This window comes from Danio rerio, chromosome 9 (genome assembly GCF_052040795.2).
Source record: "Danio rerio strain M-AB ecotype USA chromosome 9, GRCz13ab, whole genome shotgun sequence".
Lineage (NCBI taxonomy): Eukaryota > Metazoa > Chordata > Actinopteri > Cypriniformes > Danionidae > Danio > Danio rerio.
The window spans coordinates 21633604-21654569 of record NC_141029.1 but is presented as its reverse complement, the minus strand read 5'-3'; the positions used below and the strand labels follow the sequence as shown (position 1 = coordinate 21654569).

Genomic DNA, 20966 nt, shown 5'->3' with positions numbered 1-20966 from the left:
GTTTTATTTTTTTGTCTGTTTTATGTTTCTATAGGCGTACACGCTAAATTAGTCTGTCTCTTTTTTACTAGAGTGTATTAACGAGTCGTCTGCACCTCGGACAGTTCATGAAGATTCACCATCAGGTATTTCTTTAGCAAACTTTTTTTTTTTGTCTATTTTCATGTTTTCTACATCCACTAAAAAATCTTGTCTTTTTTTTTTTACTAGCGTGTATAAATGTGTCGTCACCCCTGACGAGTATTCATGAAAACACATTACCACTAGGTAATTTTTAAAAACTTTTTTTTTTCTTGTTTATTTTTCCACATGTGTTAAATAATAATGAAAAAAAAAAAATCTTGTGTTGTGTTTGTTTTAACTATAGCGTCTATGAGTGAAATCGTCAGCTGTGTCGACGACAAACGGTCTACCGGTCTACTAGAGGTCTACACAACAAGTACACGCGCAGGAACGAGCAGTATGTATTGTTAGATCAGTCATTGTTATATTTATTATTACCAAAATAATATTAATAATCATACCCTCCATTTATTTTAGGACGTAAAAGGAATATTGTGCCGAGAGACCGTCGTGTCGGTGGTGTAAAGCAGAAAGTAGTCACCACTACAGCACAGGTTCATGTGGATGCTACATCTGACGAAATAAGCGTTATACCAAATACACCTGAACCAAAACGACCAAGAAAATCACAAGGTATGTTATCTCTATTTAATGATATAGAAAAAAATGTACATCTGGTTGATATGTTTACTCATTAGCATTATTCACACACACAGGCCAGACTGACCCAAATGTTGTTTCGAGTCAGGACGATGTTGAAAAATGGAACGACGATATGGTGAATGTTTGGAATGCTTCTGAGTTCTCAAACGAGATCCCGGTTCACGCTGCCACCACCGTGCAAGATTCGGATTCTGATACACTACCATCCAACCAGGAGGCTTACAAAAACAAGCAAAACACAAAACCGGCGCCAGTTGTGGATCAATCAAACACGTATGCAAAAGTTGCCACAAATGACATTCTGAAGTACAAGGAGCTTCTTTTACAGCTATCAAATGGATTGAACAATATTGCATCGCAGCAACAGAGAGATAAACGGACCATCGAGCTTTTCATCGCAACTGCTACAAAGGATTTAAAGCAGTTAAAAATTGATGCAAAGGAACATGCGGCCTTAGTTCGACGATGTATGGCTAATCATCAGAAAATAATGTACAATCAACAGAAAATAATGAATGATCAACAGATATTAATGAATGATAATAAATTGACTGTTCAATTATTGACATTGCTGGTCAACACACTTAAACAACAATCTCGGTAAGTTGTTTTTTTTTTTCTTTTAAATCGCATGTCTTTTTTCTACAATATGTCTTATGTGTAGTATTATGTTTTAGACGCTCATTTTAGGGTTTCTATATACTTAGATTTTTAGTAATTGATTTGAATGATTAGTTTTTGTAACTGATTTACTTATTGTACAACTATTGGTATTTTTTTTTTTTAACTACCATAAATAAATTTGTGTTAAAATGGCCACAAAACGTTGTCTGGATTCAGATGGTAATGAACAATATCGTACAGTGAGATTTAGAGGAGATAGTAATGATGGTCACCACAACCAACAAAACACTACAGAAACATTGCGTCATTTAATTCAAACGGTTGAGGATATGGATAGACCTAGATCTACGACTGATGCGTTAATAGAACTATTAAATTCAGTTCAATCCATGTCCGATAATCAGCCAGAACCATCTTTTGATCTGAATGTGTTTTTGAGTTCTCCTCAGAACAGTGATGTATCTGAGGATAATCAACGAGAACTATGTTTTGATCCAGATCAATTTTTAAACATGTCTCAGAACATTGATGCATGTGATGAATGGTCTACTACTGATTTTGACATGGATCACTTTTTAAATACATCTCAGAGCAGTGTGTCTGAACAGAATTCAAAAACAGATCAGGATCAGATTGTATTATCATGTCAGACAGGTGAGGGGTCTGATACACGTCCTTACCAAACATTTAACCCCACCGCAGCAAACATGGGTCTAAGTCAAGATGAAATTGAAACACTAGTGAGACAAGGCGGTAGTGTGCACAAGTACACTGTAATACCTAGAGCGCGGTTTAACGGTCTGGAAATACATAGACGCATAAACCTGCGGGAGATATCATCCACAGATTTAGCAGACTATACAACATTTTTACATGAATTGTTGTCTGAAATAGTTTCATTCTCCAGATTATTAGCCGGTGATTCCGGTGTAATAAACATTACATTGAGAGGGGAGAGTCTGACGTCTGATGTTAATACACTATTGTCGCCTCGCAACAACTATGATTTAGACCTCTTTATCAACCAGCTTGAAAAAATAATGCAAAGCAACTCTGAAGTACAGACGGATCAGGCGTTGGATTTGTGTGTGTCAATAGCGACATGTAAAAATGGCGGCTGTCGTCGGAAGATACAAGATCTAGCACATGACGAAGTGATTAGAAGGAACAAAATGAATTTGTTTTGCCCTACAAATATCACGAATAATCTGTGTTTTACAATTTGCTTAGCACACTTTCTAAACCCTCAGAAGTCGCATTCAGAACTTGAAGCAATAGCAGCAAACATGCAAACAACTGCCGGCCACAAAGTTCAGTACAAAATAGCATTTGATGACATAGCGAGATTTGAACAGATGCTGAATATCAAAATTGTAACCTTTTATCGTTCGAACACTGGGATGTTGGAAAAGTATACTACCACAGACAAGCCACATTCCAAAACGGCATATTTATACCTGCATGACGGTCATTACTTTTTGATTAAAAACCTAACAGCATTCATAGGTACACCATACGTTTGTGAGTATTGTCATGTAGGCTATACATGTAGACGAAATCACAGATGTGAATATGTGTGCGACGTTTGCAACTACCCAGACTGTCATACCCAAACAAAACAAATAATACAGTGTAATGACTGCTTGCGCTTCTGTAGATCAAGGTACTGTTTTGAGATGCATAAACAACCTCCACCAGGACAACAGTTTGCACAATGCGATGTTACAAAATATTGTAAAATGTGTAACAGGCGTTACTACATCAGTGGATCCAAACCCAAGCCACATCGTTGTGAAGCTGAATATTGTGTCCACTGTGGTGAAAGTTTGGCTACTGGTGGAGAACATGAATGCTTTATACAGCCATACAAACCTATGGAGCCGAGCGATCGTTACATTTTCTATGATTTTGAGACACGATTTGAAAATGGTAAACACGTTGCCAATTTTGTGTGTGCGATTACATTTAACGGGGAAGAATTTGTGGCTGAGGGAGTTGATTGTGTGGATCGTCTCATTAAAAAATTTAGACGACCCAAGTATCGTAATTATACATGGGTTGCACACAATGCGTCTGGTTTTGACAATTTCATACTTTTGGAATATTTTGTTAGGATGGGAATACCACCAAAAATCACAATGCGCGGCTGTCGTCTGATCTTCATGTTTGACCGTACATACAAGCAAAGGTTTTTAGATTCATACCTTTTCATGCCAATGCGTCTATCCAAGACCCCTGAGGCATTTCAGCTAGATAATATTGAGAAGGGCTATTTTCCACATATGTTCAATCGTGCCGAAAACGACTGCTACATAGGCCCATACCCCGAAAAACATTTTTACGGGTATGAGACGATGTCAGACAAAGAGAGATCAGACTTTGATGCATGGTACTGTACAGTCTCAGGCAAAGTCTTTGATTTTAAAAAAGAACTGGCAAAGTATGGTAAAAATGACGTTGTGCTGTTGAAAAAGGCATGCATAAAGTACCGTCACGAGTTCATTTTGTGTACAGATCTCGACCCGTTTACTTTTACAACACTTGCCGGTTGCTGCATGGGTGTGTACAAGTCCAAATTTCTGCCAAAAGATACATTGGCACTGACTCGTAATGACGGCTACACAAATCAAAACAAAACATATTCAAATGCCTCAATTGAATGGCTAGAATATGTTGCAAAATCGCGGTCCATAGAAATTCAACATGCGCTAAATGGCGGCGAGGTGTCATTTGGTAAATATCATGTCGATGGTTTTTATGACGACAGACGTGTGAAAAAAGCATTTGATTTTTTAGGCTGTTTTTATCATGGATGCGAACGTTGTTATAATCCATACGATATAAACCCGTTATCAAAATTGTCTTATGGGGTTCTCAGAAGACAGGTTAATGACAGGTGTGAAATTTTGCAGCGGATGTATGGCTTACAGGTAGAGTTCATGTGGGAGTGTGATTGGAAAGCGGCTAAAAATTCAGATGTCGGTGTGATGGATTTCATGTCCACATACAAACGCCCTGAAAGATTAAAACCGCGTGATGCATTATTCGGAGGTAGGGTAAACGCATTTAAGCTGTACCACAAAACATCGGACGATGAAAAGGTGTTTTACAGAGACATCACCTCTCTTTACCCTTTTGTACAAAGTACAAAAAGCTATCCGGTAGGGCATCCAAAAATAATTTTCAAAGATTTTGAAAATCTTGAAAATTATTTTGGATTTATCAAAGCAGAGGTCATACCGCCCCGTGGTTTATTTCACCCTGTTTTGCCCTATAGAACAGGGGGTAGGCTGATGTTTCCACTCTGCAGATCATGTGCTGAAGAACAAAATCAGGACACCCCCTGCCAGCATGCTGATAAGGAAAGGGCCCTGACAGGATGTTGGGTCAGCGTAGAGTTGTCAAAAGCTGTGGAGCGAGGCTATGTTGTCTCTGAGGTGTATGAAGTTTGGCATTTTTCTCAACGCTCTGATACACTATTTAGTGATTATGTTAAAACTTTTTTACAGTTTAAACAGGAGAGTTCCGGATTTCCAGAGGATGTAGTGACTGATGAGGAGAAAGAGTCTTATGTCAAAGATTACTTTGAAAAAGAGGGGGTTAAACTCAATATCGATAATATAACATTTAATGCCGCACGACGTTCCATAAATAAGCAAATTCTTAATTCACTTTGGGGACGCTTCAGCTTGAAATCACAGCTTCCTAGCTCAGAACTAATTTCAGATCCTGAACAGTTTGCTCGGCACATTTTTGCAAAGGGGCATGACATAAATTATTTTTCCTTTTTATCAGACTCTATCGCACTCGTTCAGTACACACAACCATACGGTAAAGGCAAGTCGACGCGTGACACTAACATATTCTTGGGAGCTTTTACTACATGTTACGGGCGATTAGAACTTTATGATCTTCTAGAAAAATTGGGAGAGCGGGTCTTATACTGTGACACTGACAGTGTCATTTACACATATAGAGAAGGTGAATATGACCCACCGCTAGGACCATATCTCGGTGAACTTACTGACGAGTTGGATGGTGGAGATTATATCAATATCTTTGCATCTTCCGGTCCCAAGTCATATGGTTATAGTACCGCTAAGGGTAAGGTGTGTATGAAGGCTAAAGGCATAACACTAAATACTGTAAACTCCCAAGCCATTAGGTTAGACACACTGATCGGGCTGGTTGATGATTATGTTAGTGGGCGTGATAACAGCAGGCATGTACTGGCTCACACCGACACCATAGTGAGGAATAAAACCCAGTTCACACTGCACAACAAGGCATTAGTCAAAAAATTTAAGGTAGTCTACACCAAAAGAGTACTTCTCCCTGATTACTCGACAGTACCTTATGGGTTTTGACAACGTTTTTGGTCATGGGGGTGTTCAAGATGCAGGTGTTTTTGATTTCAGATTTCAACACCCCTTTACTTGTATTATAAGTGGACCGTCATTTTCAGGAAAGACGTTTTTTGTAAAAATGTTGTTACAAAATTGTGAAAAAATGTTTTCTAAAAATGTCGAAAATGTTATTTTTGTGTACAATTCATGGCAGCCTCTTTATGATGATTTGTTGAAAATGTATGATGTGAAATTCATTAAAGGTATTCCTGAGAGTTTCGATGATGATCATTTGTTCCCCCCAGAAAAAACCAATTTACTGATTCTGGATGATTTAATGGATGAATGTAGTAATAACTTAGAAGTGTCACGTGTTTTCACACAATATTCACACCATAAAAATATGTCCTGCATAAAAATAGTGCAGAACCTATTTATTCAAGGCAAGTTCAGTAGGACTATAAGTCTGAACACAAATTATTTGGTGTTGTTTAAAAACCCTAGAGACAGCGGTCAGGTGAATGTTCTTGCTAGACAGATGTTTGCTGGGAATACAAAATTTTTTATGGAATGTTATCATGATGCCACAAGTATTCCTCACGGTTATCTCTTGATTGATTATAAAGCCCACACCCCAGATCAGTATCGTCTCAGAACAGCGGTGCTTTCAGATCGTCCGGTAGTCTATATTCAGAAAAGAAAATAGTGACAACGCCTGGGTTAAAAAATTTAAATTATGTCTGCTAAACTTTTAAGAAACTTGTCTCTTTTAAAGTTACTATTAAAAGCTAAACCTGGACAAAGACGTGTTATTTTACAGGCAGCCACAGATGAGCTTATTGTAACATTGTGTGAAATCGCTCTTAATATACTACGTGGGAACATACCACTTACAGAACAGCAGTATCAGAAGCTGAAGAGGAGAAAGAGTGATATTAAACTCATCGCTAATAAAAAGATTGGTGTCAGAAGAAAAAGAAAATTTATCAATCAGCAGGGTGGATTTCTTCTCCCTCTTTTAAGTATTGCAGTTCCTTTTATAACCAGCCTGATAGCCAACAGATAATGTCTACGCTGAAATATGCAGAGAAGATGTATCTTGTTCCACAGCACCAGCTGGATAAGATAAAACCGACTACGCCCCGTGAGTCTATACAACACGCTGTTGAAAGTGATTTGGACACGACTATAAGGAATATTTTGTACAGGACCGATATCGACCCGCATGAAAAAGCCAAGCTGTACACAGCTGTTTTGCAGAGGTATTTAACAATTACCAAACAGGGAGACATGGATGCGACCACTTTAAAATTGTCACTCCCTCAACATGATCATACCGATAAAGAAGATCCACAGAAGACGATTCCCATAGGAGCAGTGGAGGATTTAATTGTTGATGATATTCTAAAGAATATTCCTCAGAGGAATGAAAAAAATGTTCGTTACATTTTAGACAAAATGTCTAAAAGCAAAGATCATGCTTCTTGGTCAGAATCAGGCGAATTCATGTTTAAAGGCAAAACCATCCCTGGTTCACATATGTTGGATTTAGTTAAAAGTATCACGGCTCCGCAAAAGATTGCCGATGATCGAAGACCTATAGGGTGGTATGAGTTTTTAGAAGCCTTTGCTGATTTAAACATACCGTATTCAATGGTACCAAATCATGGGGTTAGACATACAATCAACTCTTTTAAAAACAAATCAAAATCCCCCACGTCTGTTTCCTTTAAAAAAGGTAAAAAACTAAAAACGCAACAGTCCAGTCATATGACACGTTCTAGTTATCTAGAAGACACCTTTTTTGAATCTCCCACTTTTGACAGGAGTCGGTGGATGGCTTTTTAATATCAGTATCTTAATTTATGTACTTTCACCGTTCTCTTTTTCCAGACTTTTTAGTTTTGTAATGAATGTTTTTTATGTAATAATGTATGTATGTATGCATGTATGTATGTATGTATAATAATAATAAAAAAGACATATGATGGATTCTTAAAGTTTCTTTTAGTTTTTTTATTAATTGTTTCATGCATGAGACATAAACACTGCACCCAGCTGTACACATTGAACACAATTGAAAACATTTTCATTACACCTTGATCGCTTTAATTTTTTTACAAAAGTTGAAACACGTTTGTCATTTTTAACAAAATCATTGCTATACAGTTTCAGAATGTAATCATAACATTTTCCTTTTGCCATATGATAAAGAAAGAACACACAATGCTGCCCGCAGGTGTCTGATGAATAATCTTGCACCTGCTTGGCAGAATATTGTACAACTACACAATTTAGCCTTAAAAAATCATCGATAAAAGCGGGAAAACGGACATCATTCGGCTTATTACCAAAGCTGTCAAAAAAACACCCCACACCAACTTCGTTTATGTATATAGCTAGCCAATGTTCACCCGGAAGACCTGAAGGATGTGTGTTGATTATAGCCATTGCAGGTAATTTTCTTAACGGTGTTTTTGCTAAATAGTCGCACGGGATCACCCCTATAAAATGAACGTTGCGTGAAACCTTATCCATGATGTTGGTGAGCTCTATTGTGTCCATTATTTTTTAAAAGTAATCAACCAGGATCTGTCGACGATTTGACACTTCTATGATGCTGTCGAATATGGCATAGACAATCAGGTTGATTGTTCGAGGTAAAGGCTGTCTGAAGCGCGCTTCAAGCCTGATGTTTCCTGACTTGATAAGCGAGATGTGCTGTCCACAATCCTCGTCTGGTGTGAGATTAAATGCGTATAGCGTATATCCATTCAAAAAGTCCTCCCTATCTATGGATAGGGCATGGTTTTTGAGATGTTTTCCAGATGCTAATACTAATTGGTAGAATTCACGCACTGCAGAACCATTCGCATAATCAGGCTGTAGTGGTTTTGATGGAAACTGAAGAGAGTCCAGATAAATAGAAAGAAATTCTGCATCATAATGCTTAAATGCGAATGGGTTTTTAGCATAAGTACCTGTAAAAGCATCATTATCAACCATTGCTATAACAATCGATTTGGGTAGTGTTCCTAAAAACAGGTTTTCCTGATTGCAGACACGCGATCCTGCAGGGATTGAAAAGTTTTTCACACACACCCTGTCAATGGGGTATTTAGCAGTAGTTGAAAGCAGGGCCTGTGCATGTCCCAATCTCACGGCTGGTGAAACAGCTACCTTTTTCACAAACAAGGACGCAGATAATATGCTTAATTCATAAGCTACGGCATCACTTCTCATCAAACAGAATTCATCTTTACCCCTCGTCATCCGTATTCTGACGTCCACACCGTTAAGCATCAGTTTTTCTTGAAAAAAAATATCGCTGTGAAGAGGTGTGAGAAGCTCCAGCACGCTGCTAGCATTGGTAAATGCCGCCCTTTTGGTCAGACCATGATTTCCACCAGCAGGATCCGCTGTGTCCATGTGCCCTGCTGTGTCCTTGTAAAACAGACCTGCAGAGAAAAGCGACTCAAGAGTGTCTTTACCATAGTTGATGAGACACTCTATTATGCATCGATAGGGATATAAATTTGATCCTTGAGAAATTAATCTATCTCCTAAAGACACGTCCACTTGTGAAAATATTGTAGCTCCCGCATAGTTGATAAGACCTACAGGTGCACCGTCTGCTATATCTGTCCCGTCTGGATTTGTTATTTTGAGGCGTAAAAACACCAACGTGTTGTTTAGGTCCAAATAATCTTCACCATTACCAGCGATAAAAAACTCGAGAGGCGATGTGTCTGAAATTGCAGACAGCGGCGGCACCTCGATGTATGCATTTTTCTCAATCGCTGTTTGAGTCAGCGGCACTGTGAACAGATCCAGTTCGGATTTTAAACATTCTTCTGACATGGTGTGTAGTAAGGCCATGGTCTAAAAAATTGTTTTGATAGATTTATGTTTTTTTTTTGAAGATGGGGCTGTACGTTTTCCTGGCTCCTTGCGCTTGCGTTTCAAGACTGGCGTTTTCTTGGGAGCACGTTTTCTTTTCTTCTGTGTATGACCACTCCTCCGCACGCCTGGTGGTTTAGATGAGTGTCTGCGTGCCATTACCATCAGCCCTGATCCGTCTTGAGTATTGTTATTAATAGTCCGTGATAATGTGTTGCTAACAACGTCTGTTAATATGTTTTTGGCGGCTGATTTAAGATGCGGTTTTGCTATGCTAAACCCTCGTTTAAGCAATGGTATGGCCATTCTGAAAAGGCCCCTGAATATGCCACCCAAACCAGCACCATACATAACACCGCCCCCGGCATAACCAGGGAGTCCATTGCCTGCCTGATTTTGGTAATATGACACGTAGCGCTCAGCATCCATATTTCGGTTGTTAAAATACACCATTGTTGCTCTATTTCACCGGTCGAAAGTGTAGCTTGGCACACACTTTTCCGTAACTAAAATTCACTTCTTGATTCTGATCGTCTTTTACTTGTATGGTAATCTCATTGATAGATGTTTTATTAACAGCGGCGTAGTGTGGTTTATCGTACCTAACACTGACAACCTTGTGTTTTTCTCCAGCTATGTGGACACACCTTAGCAAGGGGACATAATAATCACCAACTGATTGGTATTCGATTATGTCTGAATAAATAAACAATGAATAGAACCCAGCATTTATGTCAGCTTGATAGGGCGCATACGTCACTGGTGTTGTTCCTGTGCTATGATTTTCTCGTGTATGATTAGCAGACTCAATAGACACCCCTGGTTTTAATCCTAAAATAACTGCCAGTTTCCCAAAAAATGTTAATGACATTTTTGGTGGTGCTTTTAAAAAAACTTTGTTTTTAACGTGATCATAGCCGAGTATCACCTGTGGGGGCATGTTTGCATTTATCTCCCTGATCAAAAAAAGGATATCATCATAGTATCCGTACTTTAGCATGTAAAGCTCGTTCGATATGTTTTGGTTGGTATTGATTAAAGTATCAATCTCTTTGCCTTCACCGTAATTATCATATCTTAAACCGTCACTGACTTTGGTTTCGCCGTTGTTAAAAATGAAACGACAATCTTGCTCAGAAAATGTATACCACGTTATGGGGAATTCAAACTCGATCAGTCCAACTTGCCATTCTCCTTTCAAGTTTATAGTTCTTGCTAGCCTTGTTGTATAACACGATATACGGTTTTCTGGATAAACAGATAGCGATGCATTGCAAGGTAGTGTGACATAAAAACCATCCTCAGCCATGGTTAATTATTACATAAATGCACGTGTTCTATACACGCGTTTTGTATTTATGGTGTCTGAACATCAACCAACTCTTTCTGGTTTACCCAGGAAGAAAATTTTGCTGGCCATCCTAACCACTGCACCAGTACTAATGTTTCACGACCCTGTTTTTTCTTGTCTAATATTTTTTCCACTTTGAATGCTTTGTTTTTATTTACAACTATTTTTTGTAATTCCTGCTCATAAAAGACACCATCTATGACATCACCATCATAATCACATAATCTGTAGACATGTGGTTCACGCGGTATGCATGCCGCTATTGTAAAAAACTCGTGTGTATAGTTTTCTTCATACCCTTTAGTAAACGTACCTCTTACTTTAGAAATTCTAACTATGTCACCTATTTTAAATTTACATTTTGACTTCACACTACGACCGACACATGTCCCATATAGATTATGAAACACTACAGATTCATTTTCTTTGGTCACATCTATTGGTCTCATCTTAATACTTCTGTGGTAGCTGTTGTTGTATCCTTTAACAATGTCTTGAAGAACATCTATGTAGCGTTTAGAGTTTGTTGCTGTTAAATACCGCCACATTCTACCTTTCAAGGTTCTATTAAACCGCTCGACAACGCATGCTTTTAATTCTGTGGAAGGTGCAAAATGTGTGATATTGTACTTTTTTACCATGCTTTGAAAATGTTTGTTTAAAAACTCTTTCCCTTTATCTGTTTGTAATTTGAGTGGAATGCGCCCTTCTTTCAGGATAGATTCAAAAGCTTTTACTACCTCTACACCAGTCTTGTTTTTTAACACACGGACCCATCCATGTTTACTAAAAACATCTATGCATGTCAATAAAAAATTTTTGTTGTCATTTTCCTTGGAATATGCCGACATGTCAACCAGATCTGCCTGAAACTGCTCATCAATATTGAAGACAATTACCCTATTTCTTTTGTATTTTAGAGGCGCTGTTCTGTGAAGTGTGTAAGTATCCTCACCCGCTAACCAGTCTGAAATATGTTTATCAGATAAGCGAACGCCTGTTTCATTGAAAATCGCATCTTTTAAACGTTTTTTACCGCCTAAAGAACCAGGGTTAGAAGGGGTGTAATAAGTCTGTTTCAACAGTTCAGACATTTTCTTCGTCTCACCAGACATATTACCGGTTCGGTGTCAAAAAAAGAATAAGACGTGTAGCTTGGTAATACATACTTTTTTATTTTTAACAAATCATAGAAAAAGTATATGATGACATCATAAACTGTCATGGTAGTGAAAAAAACTTTTATACATAGTACAATGTTTTTTATTTTTTTAATCAAGGAGATAATAAACCAGTGTTTCAATAACAAATTGTAAAAAGAATATATATATATATAGACATCATACATCGTCAAGGTAGTGAAGAAACTTTATACATATAACAATGTTTTTATCAAGGAGATAATCAACCAGTGTTTCAATAACGATACAAACATCAGCTTTGTCATTTCTTGAAAGCATGGTCACACACAGATCTGACACATATGTACACAAACACAATGTGTCGGCAATTCTTATACCATTACCGCATTCAATCATCAGGTCAAGTATTTTTCGAATAGTTACACAGATTGGCTCGCCTGCATTAATACACATATGCATCATGTCAGCCCACTCATTCGTTAGCATTCTTACAACATTCATTTGTTTTTTGAGGTTAGAAAATCGTTTGGTATCAACGCCACAATTATTTTTCACAACAACCAGATCAACTCTGTCATCTATGGTCTTATACAACAAGTTAGTCATTTCACATCTTACACGTTGTTTCAGAAGACATTTTGCCAGTCCAGCATAACAACAAATGTTACCCATACTGACTTTGCAAACGTTCAGCTTGAGAGGTGTCTTTGAGACTTTACACGCGGGGGGCTTGTGAGGTTCCCTTCCAGCAGTCAACAGCGTCATAAACGATCTGCTCGCTGTTAGTGTCCAGAACCTTCTCTCTGACTTCTCTGAGCTTTTCCACAATGTAGACTTCGTCGCGTAGCTCATGCAAAATGGCATCCACCGATCCTTGAATTCTCTGAGGGTGAATCCTTAGACCATGACGGTTTAGTGCTTGAGCAATGACGTGTTTCAGTCCTGGTTTAATCAGGGTGCGTGTCAGTTCATCGAAGTATGTGTCAAAGAAAAAGGCATTAGGTTCAAACAAACAGCTGTGTCTGATCTGGCTGGGATGGTCAACTTCACACCCGAGGCAGAGGTCCTTCAGCTTTTTGTTGATGAGATGTTCCAGGATGACGATGATGGTTGCTTTTATGATTTTAAAAGCATCAGCTCGTATACAGCCATCTGTATCGTCACACCCTGCATAGGCCGCAGCTCCGGCTATCGTGCCTGCATTTCCATATGGGGTTGTGAGGAAAGTTAAATTGTGGTATCCCAGATCCATACAAAATTGATCCAGCCAGTTATTGTCTAAAACTTGTGTGGGTGGCTCCGGCGGCATCGCGTTGTCGTCAGGCAGTGCGGGTACTGTTTCAGGCGTGTTGCTGTAGCAGCAGTCAGATGTAAATTCTTGAGACATGTTGAGAGTTTACTGTGAATGAATGAGTCGACCTCCAGGCGTTTTAATGACTGTAATATGTGGGAGGAGTTAAGTCAAATTTTGAGAGTTCAGGGTCACTCTTTTCAGGATGAAATAGCTTCGTCTTAACAGAATTGTATCTGTCATACATATCAGCCCATTTAAACATCTTGTTGATGCATGAAAAAATACTGTCCATCATGTACATGTCCTTCCACTGAAACAAAAACTTCATTTTATAGTATGTGTGGTGTTCCGTCTCAGGAATAGGCCACACATAATTCTCCAGCTTTGTGTTATCGTTGCAGCAAAAAAAATATACACAGTCATCAGGCTGCTTTTTAGAGTGATCACCAACCACACGATACCGTGTTTTCGGCATTATACCATTCCATTCGGCAATGTAGAGCGGTCGATCGCAGCATTCTTTTAAATCACTCCACACATGGTTGTAAAATAGCCTCCAATCCTTAGCCGGTAAAATCAAGGAAGGCGTCTGTGATGTAAAATCGTCTTCAACATCCACAGTGTACAATGTCACAATCCTTTTCAGTTTGTCAAACACGTATCTCACGACGCGTTGTTCAGACATGCTGAAATCACGTTTAGTAACGGGTGCATATTCATGGAGAAATGATGTCAAACGAACTCCTTCTTTTTTCTTCGGTGCCCATGGTGGCGGCTGTGGCATTTCCACATGTCCTCTTGTAGGCGACATACACACCACTCTTTTTGGTTTTTTAGGTGAGTGCGGTGCTGCCATCGTAACAGGAAAAAAGTTGCAGAGTGTCTTCTGTGCTTTAGTCACTATTTTCCAAAATACACTATATGTACCACATGCATTCAGGCGGTGAGGGAGGGGAGGGGTGGGATGGTGTTAAATAACAACACCCTGCTGCTTACACTCACAGATTGGAAGGAGCTGGAATGCCAGAAGAGCTGCATAGGTTGTAAAAATGACAAACCATACACATTGCCACAAATCTAACTATACTGTAAATCTTTGCCAAAATCAGCCCGACACTTGGTTCAACTGTCAATTTGGGACAAACCGTCATAAATCCTACCACTAAGCAGGGACCCTAAGCCTGTGAACTGGGGAAAGCTGCCTGTCATTGGTCACCAGTCTTACATTCATGAAACACATTGGACAAACCATACCATAAATTATTACCATACCGTCCAAAACATACTCATAAATTATTGACATAAGGCAATAAATCATCTTGACACTGTGTGTATTATAAGACTACTAATGCTGTTTCTGGAATGTTCTCGAGTCTTCAATTTCATTAAAACTCTGACTGCTGTATTTTGTATTAGTTACAACGTCTTTATAGAACCTTTAGATAAACAATATAATATTAGCACTATTAATTGACTGTAAACAATGCTGTATTTTGTTGGTTGTTGGTTGCTAATATGATTTTACTATTTAGAATTTCCAATTAATGCTCTTCTGAGGTTATATTATTAATGAGAGACTGTATGTGTGAATATAAAACCAACTTTACCTCAATAATAAAATGACAAAGAAAAGGAAAATGGACATAATATAATTTTTCAGTGCACCTAAACGACAAGTACAAAAAGTTCACATATTAAGGCTATTTGGGTTTAAGAATGAGTGCTTATGAAAATACTAATGTCACATTATCAATCACAGGCAAAGGAGAAAGAAATGATTGAGGAACAGGCAGAGCAGGGTCAGTCAGATGTACAGTGTCAGGTAAGGGTGTTGTGCTTTATTGAAGGGATAATGACAATTCTTTTTTTTATGTTTTCTGAGTTGTGGCTATTTAGCAGGTGAACCTCACAGGCTCACCAATTTACAATATGATCTGTCAATTTAATAAATGTAATGTAAACAAGTTAGTTATTATGAGTATGGAAAATGTCTTTTCCGGCTATTATTCTGCTTCAGTAGTCAGTCTGTTGACTGTAAACAACACAACAAACAATGCAATAAATAGTTTTGAAGTAAAATTTGCTGTCATTGAACCTGAGAAAAACTTTGAAAATAACTATAATGTAGTCTCCATGCTGTAATATGAACAATAAAACCATTTTTAACTGTGGGGACATATCTTTATAAGTACAACAAGGCTGTATTATTTGTGTTATATTTATTGTCCCTCTTACTGTTAAATCAAATTAATGGCCATGGGCGCACCACGTCTAATCCTCTTTGCCATTGGAAAGCATGAGGAAGCATCTGCAGGTATGTAAGCTAGCCTTTCTTTGTTTTATAAAAGCAAAAATGTTTTTTTCTCATTATCGTAAGTGCACAGACCCTTTCATTTCCAATTATGACTCACAAAGTTATCAATTATCAAGTGATGTTATCACATTAACAGTGTAGCTAGCTTAACTACATTTCTCAGTAGAGTGGCGGTAGCGTCACTAAAAAATCTAAACGCTTTTCACAGTAACTTAGCTATTTTATTAGTGAAGTAGTGCAGAAGTGTCCACTCAAGCTACATTTACAGATTGCGGATCAATAGTGTTTTAAACGTGTAACACCTGGTTTTATTGGATTTTTTGTTTTTGCTGTTATGTACTATAATTTATTCCTGTTTGGTACAGCATATTAGTTACAGTTAATAATTGAAATGAACAGTTCTGCCTCATATGTTTCATTGGGAGTTTTATTGATCACTAAGATGTGATTGAATTGAATTTAAGTGGCTTCGATATAAAAATGCAAAATGCAAAAATTAGATGTATTTTTTATTGCAAATGCCACATAAATCACCTGCACAACTAACTAAAATTTAGATTTTGTAACAACAGTAAACATGTTTTTGTGATAAGGTCTGGTTTTGTGGTGGCTCTACTTTAAATTTAAATTAATTAAATTGATTTTATTTAAGTGATGGAAGCTTTTGAGATTTCAACAGTAAACTTTCAACAGTAAACAGAGCTAATGTAAGCTCACTCCTGCTCTGTATAAATGCTTGAAAATTATTTAGTTGAAAATGTTCATTAGAAACTTAAAAGTAATCAAAAAGTAATCAAATGTAATTAGTTACTTTACTTTTATAAAGTAATCAAAAAGTATTGTAACTTATTACATTTTAAATAGAGTAATTTGTAATCTGTAATCTATTACATTTCCAAAGTAACCTTCCCAACACTGGTCCCCACGAATATCCACATACTACCAAAATGTCCCCACCAATAATTTAATTCACTTAAAAACATTGCGCTGTCAGTATAAACCTAGATATGCCGAAAGGGTTAAATCACGTTTTCTCCTCGAGTCGCACCGCCTCCAAACACTTATGAACATTGTGATTGGCTGTGCCTTTCCCTGAGGTCATGCGAGAGGCTGCTTTCAGATCATAATTTCAGATACAAACAGCGCCAAAACAACTGCGCGGGGGGAATTTCCCGACGTCTGTGAGGTGTATGATAGGCAACAGGGAGGATGGAGGTAGCAAAAAGAGGTGGACATAAAGAGCTTTTTCCAATGAAAAGTGTAAGTCACATAAACTCAAGTTCGCTACTGAATAAGTCAATCATGATAATGCCATTATGCTAGTGTTTTCACTGCTTTTACGGTCAGTCTAACGTTAAAGCAGATTGATATAGTCTTTGAATAATATTAACTGCAGAATAAACACCTACATGTAAACGTATATGACCCTGCCAGTTCTCCTAATCTGTAACATCTCTAATTTTGGTTGAATCTATTTGTCAGAAAAACTACAATCTGTGCTCCATCTTTTAATAATACTATGAGATGTGTTTACTTTGTATGAAAAATGAACGAAAGTCTTTATTAAACTCTCTCTTTATCTGTTAATAAACATTATTTTAACGTGACACTTTCAGGCCTGTAGCTAGCTTATTGAAAGGGGTTATTTGTTTTCTGAAAAACTGAACCTTTTTGCAGTTATTCACCTGATTATCTGTTTAATTGAGGTATAAATATTACATTTTAGAGACATATTAAGAACAAATTTTTGCTGGATAATCTTGTTGGATAGTTATTATAATTACACTTTTTTATGTACCAAAACTATTTCCTACCATTTTTTCAAATTGCTTCATTTACACGTTTAAACTGTAAGTTTTATTACTGTTTTATAAGTAATAAAAATACTTTGAACTAGAAATTAGGACTTTAAATTCTTAGAATAAAGAAATGAGGAGTTCAGATGCCAAAACCTCTAAATGCCATGTAAAATGAGCATTTTTCTCAGCCTTGTATATTTATGTTCAGCTATTTCACTTTAAATGCAATGAAAAGAATGTATTTGTCACTATAAAAGTAAAATCACTGAGTCCACAAACAGGAGTTGGAGAAAAATGCTCATTTTAGAAGAAAATATTAAATGGCATTTAGAGGTTTTGCATCTAAACTCTTCAAATATGTAAATATACTTATTTTTAAAATACAATTTTTTATCATAATTTTCTTTGGGAAATCTGTTAAAACTTGATTTAAATAAAAAACTGAAACCCATAGGCAAATAACAAACTGGCCCGCGCATTCAACCTTCCTCAGTAAGAATTTATCCATTTGAATAATAAGATAAATTCAAACATAATAATAATAATCCAACTTTTGGTCTTTCAAACCACCTGACCCCCCTTGGCTACACGCATGACTATTTAATTTAACTGAATTGTAAGAAGAGAGGATTACTCAATAATACATTTTAATAGTAGTTAAATAATAAATAGCAATATATATATATATATATATATATATATATATATATATATATATATATATATATATATATATATATATATATATTAGGGCTGCACGATATTGGAAAAAATTGACATTGCGATATTTTTTTTCCCTGCGATATATATTGCGATATTATATATATATATATATATATATATATATATATATATATTTAAGACTAGGGCTGTGACGGTCACCGAGACAACCGCGTCACCGCCGTGGTCAGTTGCCACCGCCGTTGTCCATTGCCACCGGCTGTAGTACGTGATGTCACGCACTTTAAAACACAAATTACTGTTATGTTGCCAAGTATTACATATCTGTTAGAATATAACATTAGGCGCGATTCAGCAAGTTCAAGTTCAACCATGAATCTTGTTAGAAAACGAAATCTTACATCTGGGAACATTTTGGATTCATGCCGACCGAGAAAGGTGAACGAATTAATTTAGATTAAGCTTTTTGTATGGGGGTTTTTAAGTGTTAAACTGTGTTTTAATATTCACTGCTGAGAGTCCAAACACTGAAGAGCAAATCCATCGAGATCCACGGGTCCCGAATCATGCAAGCCAGTGGCGATTGACGGCGAGGGAAAAAAGCCATAGGCTTAATCAACTCCTGTCTTCTAAATGCAAAAGCCCAGCTCAGCCAGGCATGGCAGAGGCATTTGCAAAATGGCCAGATAAAAAAGAGAAAGTGATAAATGGAAGACATTGACGAGAAATGGAGCAACATATTTGGTAACTAGTTAAGAACGCGCCGCTCCGCAGAGTAGAGAAACCTGCGTTGCGAGAAATTCGGGCGGCGGAACAGAAACAAGAAGCCCTCTCTCGCATGGTTGTGAAAAAGTAGCCTGTCTGTGCATTTTCGCTATAAGCACACCATCTGACAGTGTATTGCTGGAAACATTATAACCCCATTTTTCACTTAAACCGGACAAAGTCAACATGTTCGTTTTTCTGGCAAACAATTTAAGATATGAATACAAAAGGTGGAGAGAACCTACGTTGTTTTTTTTTAAACATCTGACTTATATTGTTACTAGGTTAATATTTACTTTTTACTTATAATTATTAATATTTATATTATTATCACACTGATCATTAAAGTGCCATTTAGGCTATTTGTTAAATTCTTTAAAAAATGTCACGTTTAATTGTTATTATTATACGGTTTCAAGCAGTTAAAGTTATTTAATATTTAACTACAATATTTATAAACAATTTTGTGTTGTTTTATTGACGAAAGTTCAAAAATAAACACGTAGGCCTACGTTTATACAGATGTTTTATTAATATTTAATTAAGTTAAGTTATTCCTTAATTTTTACATAAAAGGTCAATTAATTTAGGTAGGCTACTTTATTTGTTGATTTACAAGATCAAGGAACATGTTTGCCAGTAAATAATGCTCTCACCATTTAAAAATTAAATAGATAAATAACTTGCGAAAAGGATGCATTAAAAAATGCAAGCGCTTAATCGTTCTTCACAATCGGATTTGTACGTGCAATAAGCCGAGGCTATATTGCGCCGACAAGAACAAGCCCTAAAACAAAGTCTAGTGAGAGAATTAATATTAGTTAATATGAATGATTATAAACACGAACTGCGTTGTATGATAAACGCCTCACAATGTCATGATCTTTTCTGAAGAACAGATAATCCATGTTATCGCCGTCTCCCCAGCCAGGTTTTCATCTGCTTTTTTTTTTCTTCTTCTCGCTACAAACAATAAAGTATCAGCGCCAGACCAGTTTAAATTATATTTTACTCTCCTGGTTTCTTTTCTTTTTATTTAAAAAAAAAACATAAATGTTTAAAGTTTTGTATTGCATATATATTTTTAAAGATTATCATTCAGCTTACCTGCAGCGAGAAGTTGTGTGCTGGGCAAATCCCCTTTAATCATGCTACCCATTTCATTTATGACACTGTAAACTTGACTCGGCAGGCTGATCATCTTTAAACTCAAAAGGTATTTTTAAATTCTGCATAATGTGATGTTTCTTATTACAACTGTTAGCGGTGTCAAAATGAAAGCAATTAAACAATAAAAAGGGTTTTGTTTTATCAATTGATAGTTTAGTTTTAATAATAATGTTTATAATAAATTATAATATTGATTATTGTGTAGACTACAGTGTCCAACAAAACATTGTTATTAGGTTAATAGACCTAATCCCATAACTGAAAAACGAATGTGAAAATGACAGGCAGTTGCGTCTCTGCTAAAATTAATTTAACGACAAATTTCTTTTGCATTTTTTCCCCTTTAGAGATCAAGAGAGCTGTATTTAAAGAATTATTTAACTAAAACATGAATTAAATGCCCAGTTCTTTCCCATGTGAGTTTAGTGCGCCTTCGCGTCTGCGTTTTAAAGTTTACAGGTCCACCCTGACCTAACGCGGGGACCAGATCTCTGCACTATTGCTTTAATTTCACAATTTTCATAACTGCAGTGCATTTTCATATGGTAAAATATCAAAATTTATGTTCTGAAAGTAGTAATGACGGGAGTGTTAGTAATTAATGTCAGAAAGAACTTCTGTTACGTGTTATTTTAGTATGATGAAAAAAAATATTTAACAAAAATAGTAATGCAGTATTTTTCGCTCTGCCAAGCCTTCTCTGTTGCTGTTGTGGAGCAGCAGCATGCTTCAGTCACCTTTTTTCCCCGGCCCCACCCCGCCTCCGACTCCTGAACGTCTCACTCACTCACTCATGCGGGCATGCACTGCGGTCTCATGAGGAAACGCAGCTTTTTGATATGTTTTTCTTGTTC

The 20966-nt window shown here is 36.9% G+C and overlaps 1 long non-coding RNA gene across 1 annotated transcript; it reads left to right on the top strand.

Moving 5' to 3' along the window:
• Nucleotides 1-431: 431 nt before the first annotated feature.
• Nucleotides 432-5971, top strand: LOC147842329 (uncharacterized). Its single transcript, XR_015944794.1, has 3 exons — nt 432-460; nt 541-696; nt 780-5971. It is a non-coding gene; the product is annotated as an uncharacterized LOC147842329 (long non-coding RNA).
• The last annotated feature ends 14995 nt before the right edge of the window (nt 5972-20966 follow it).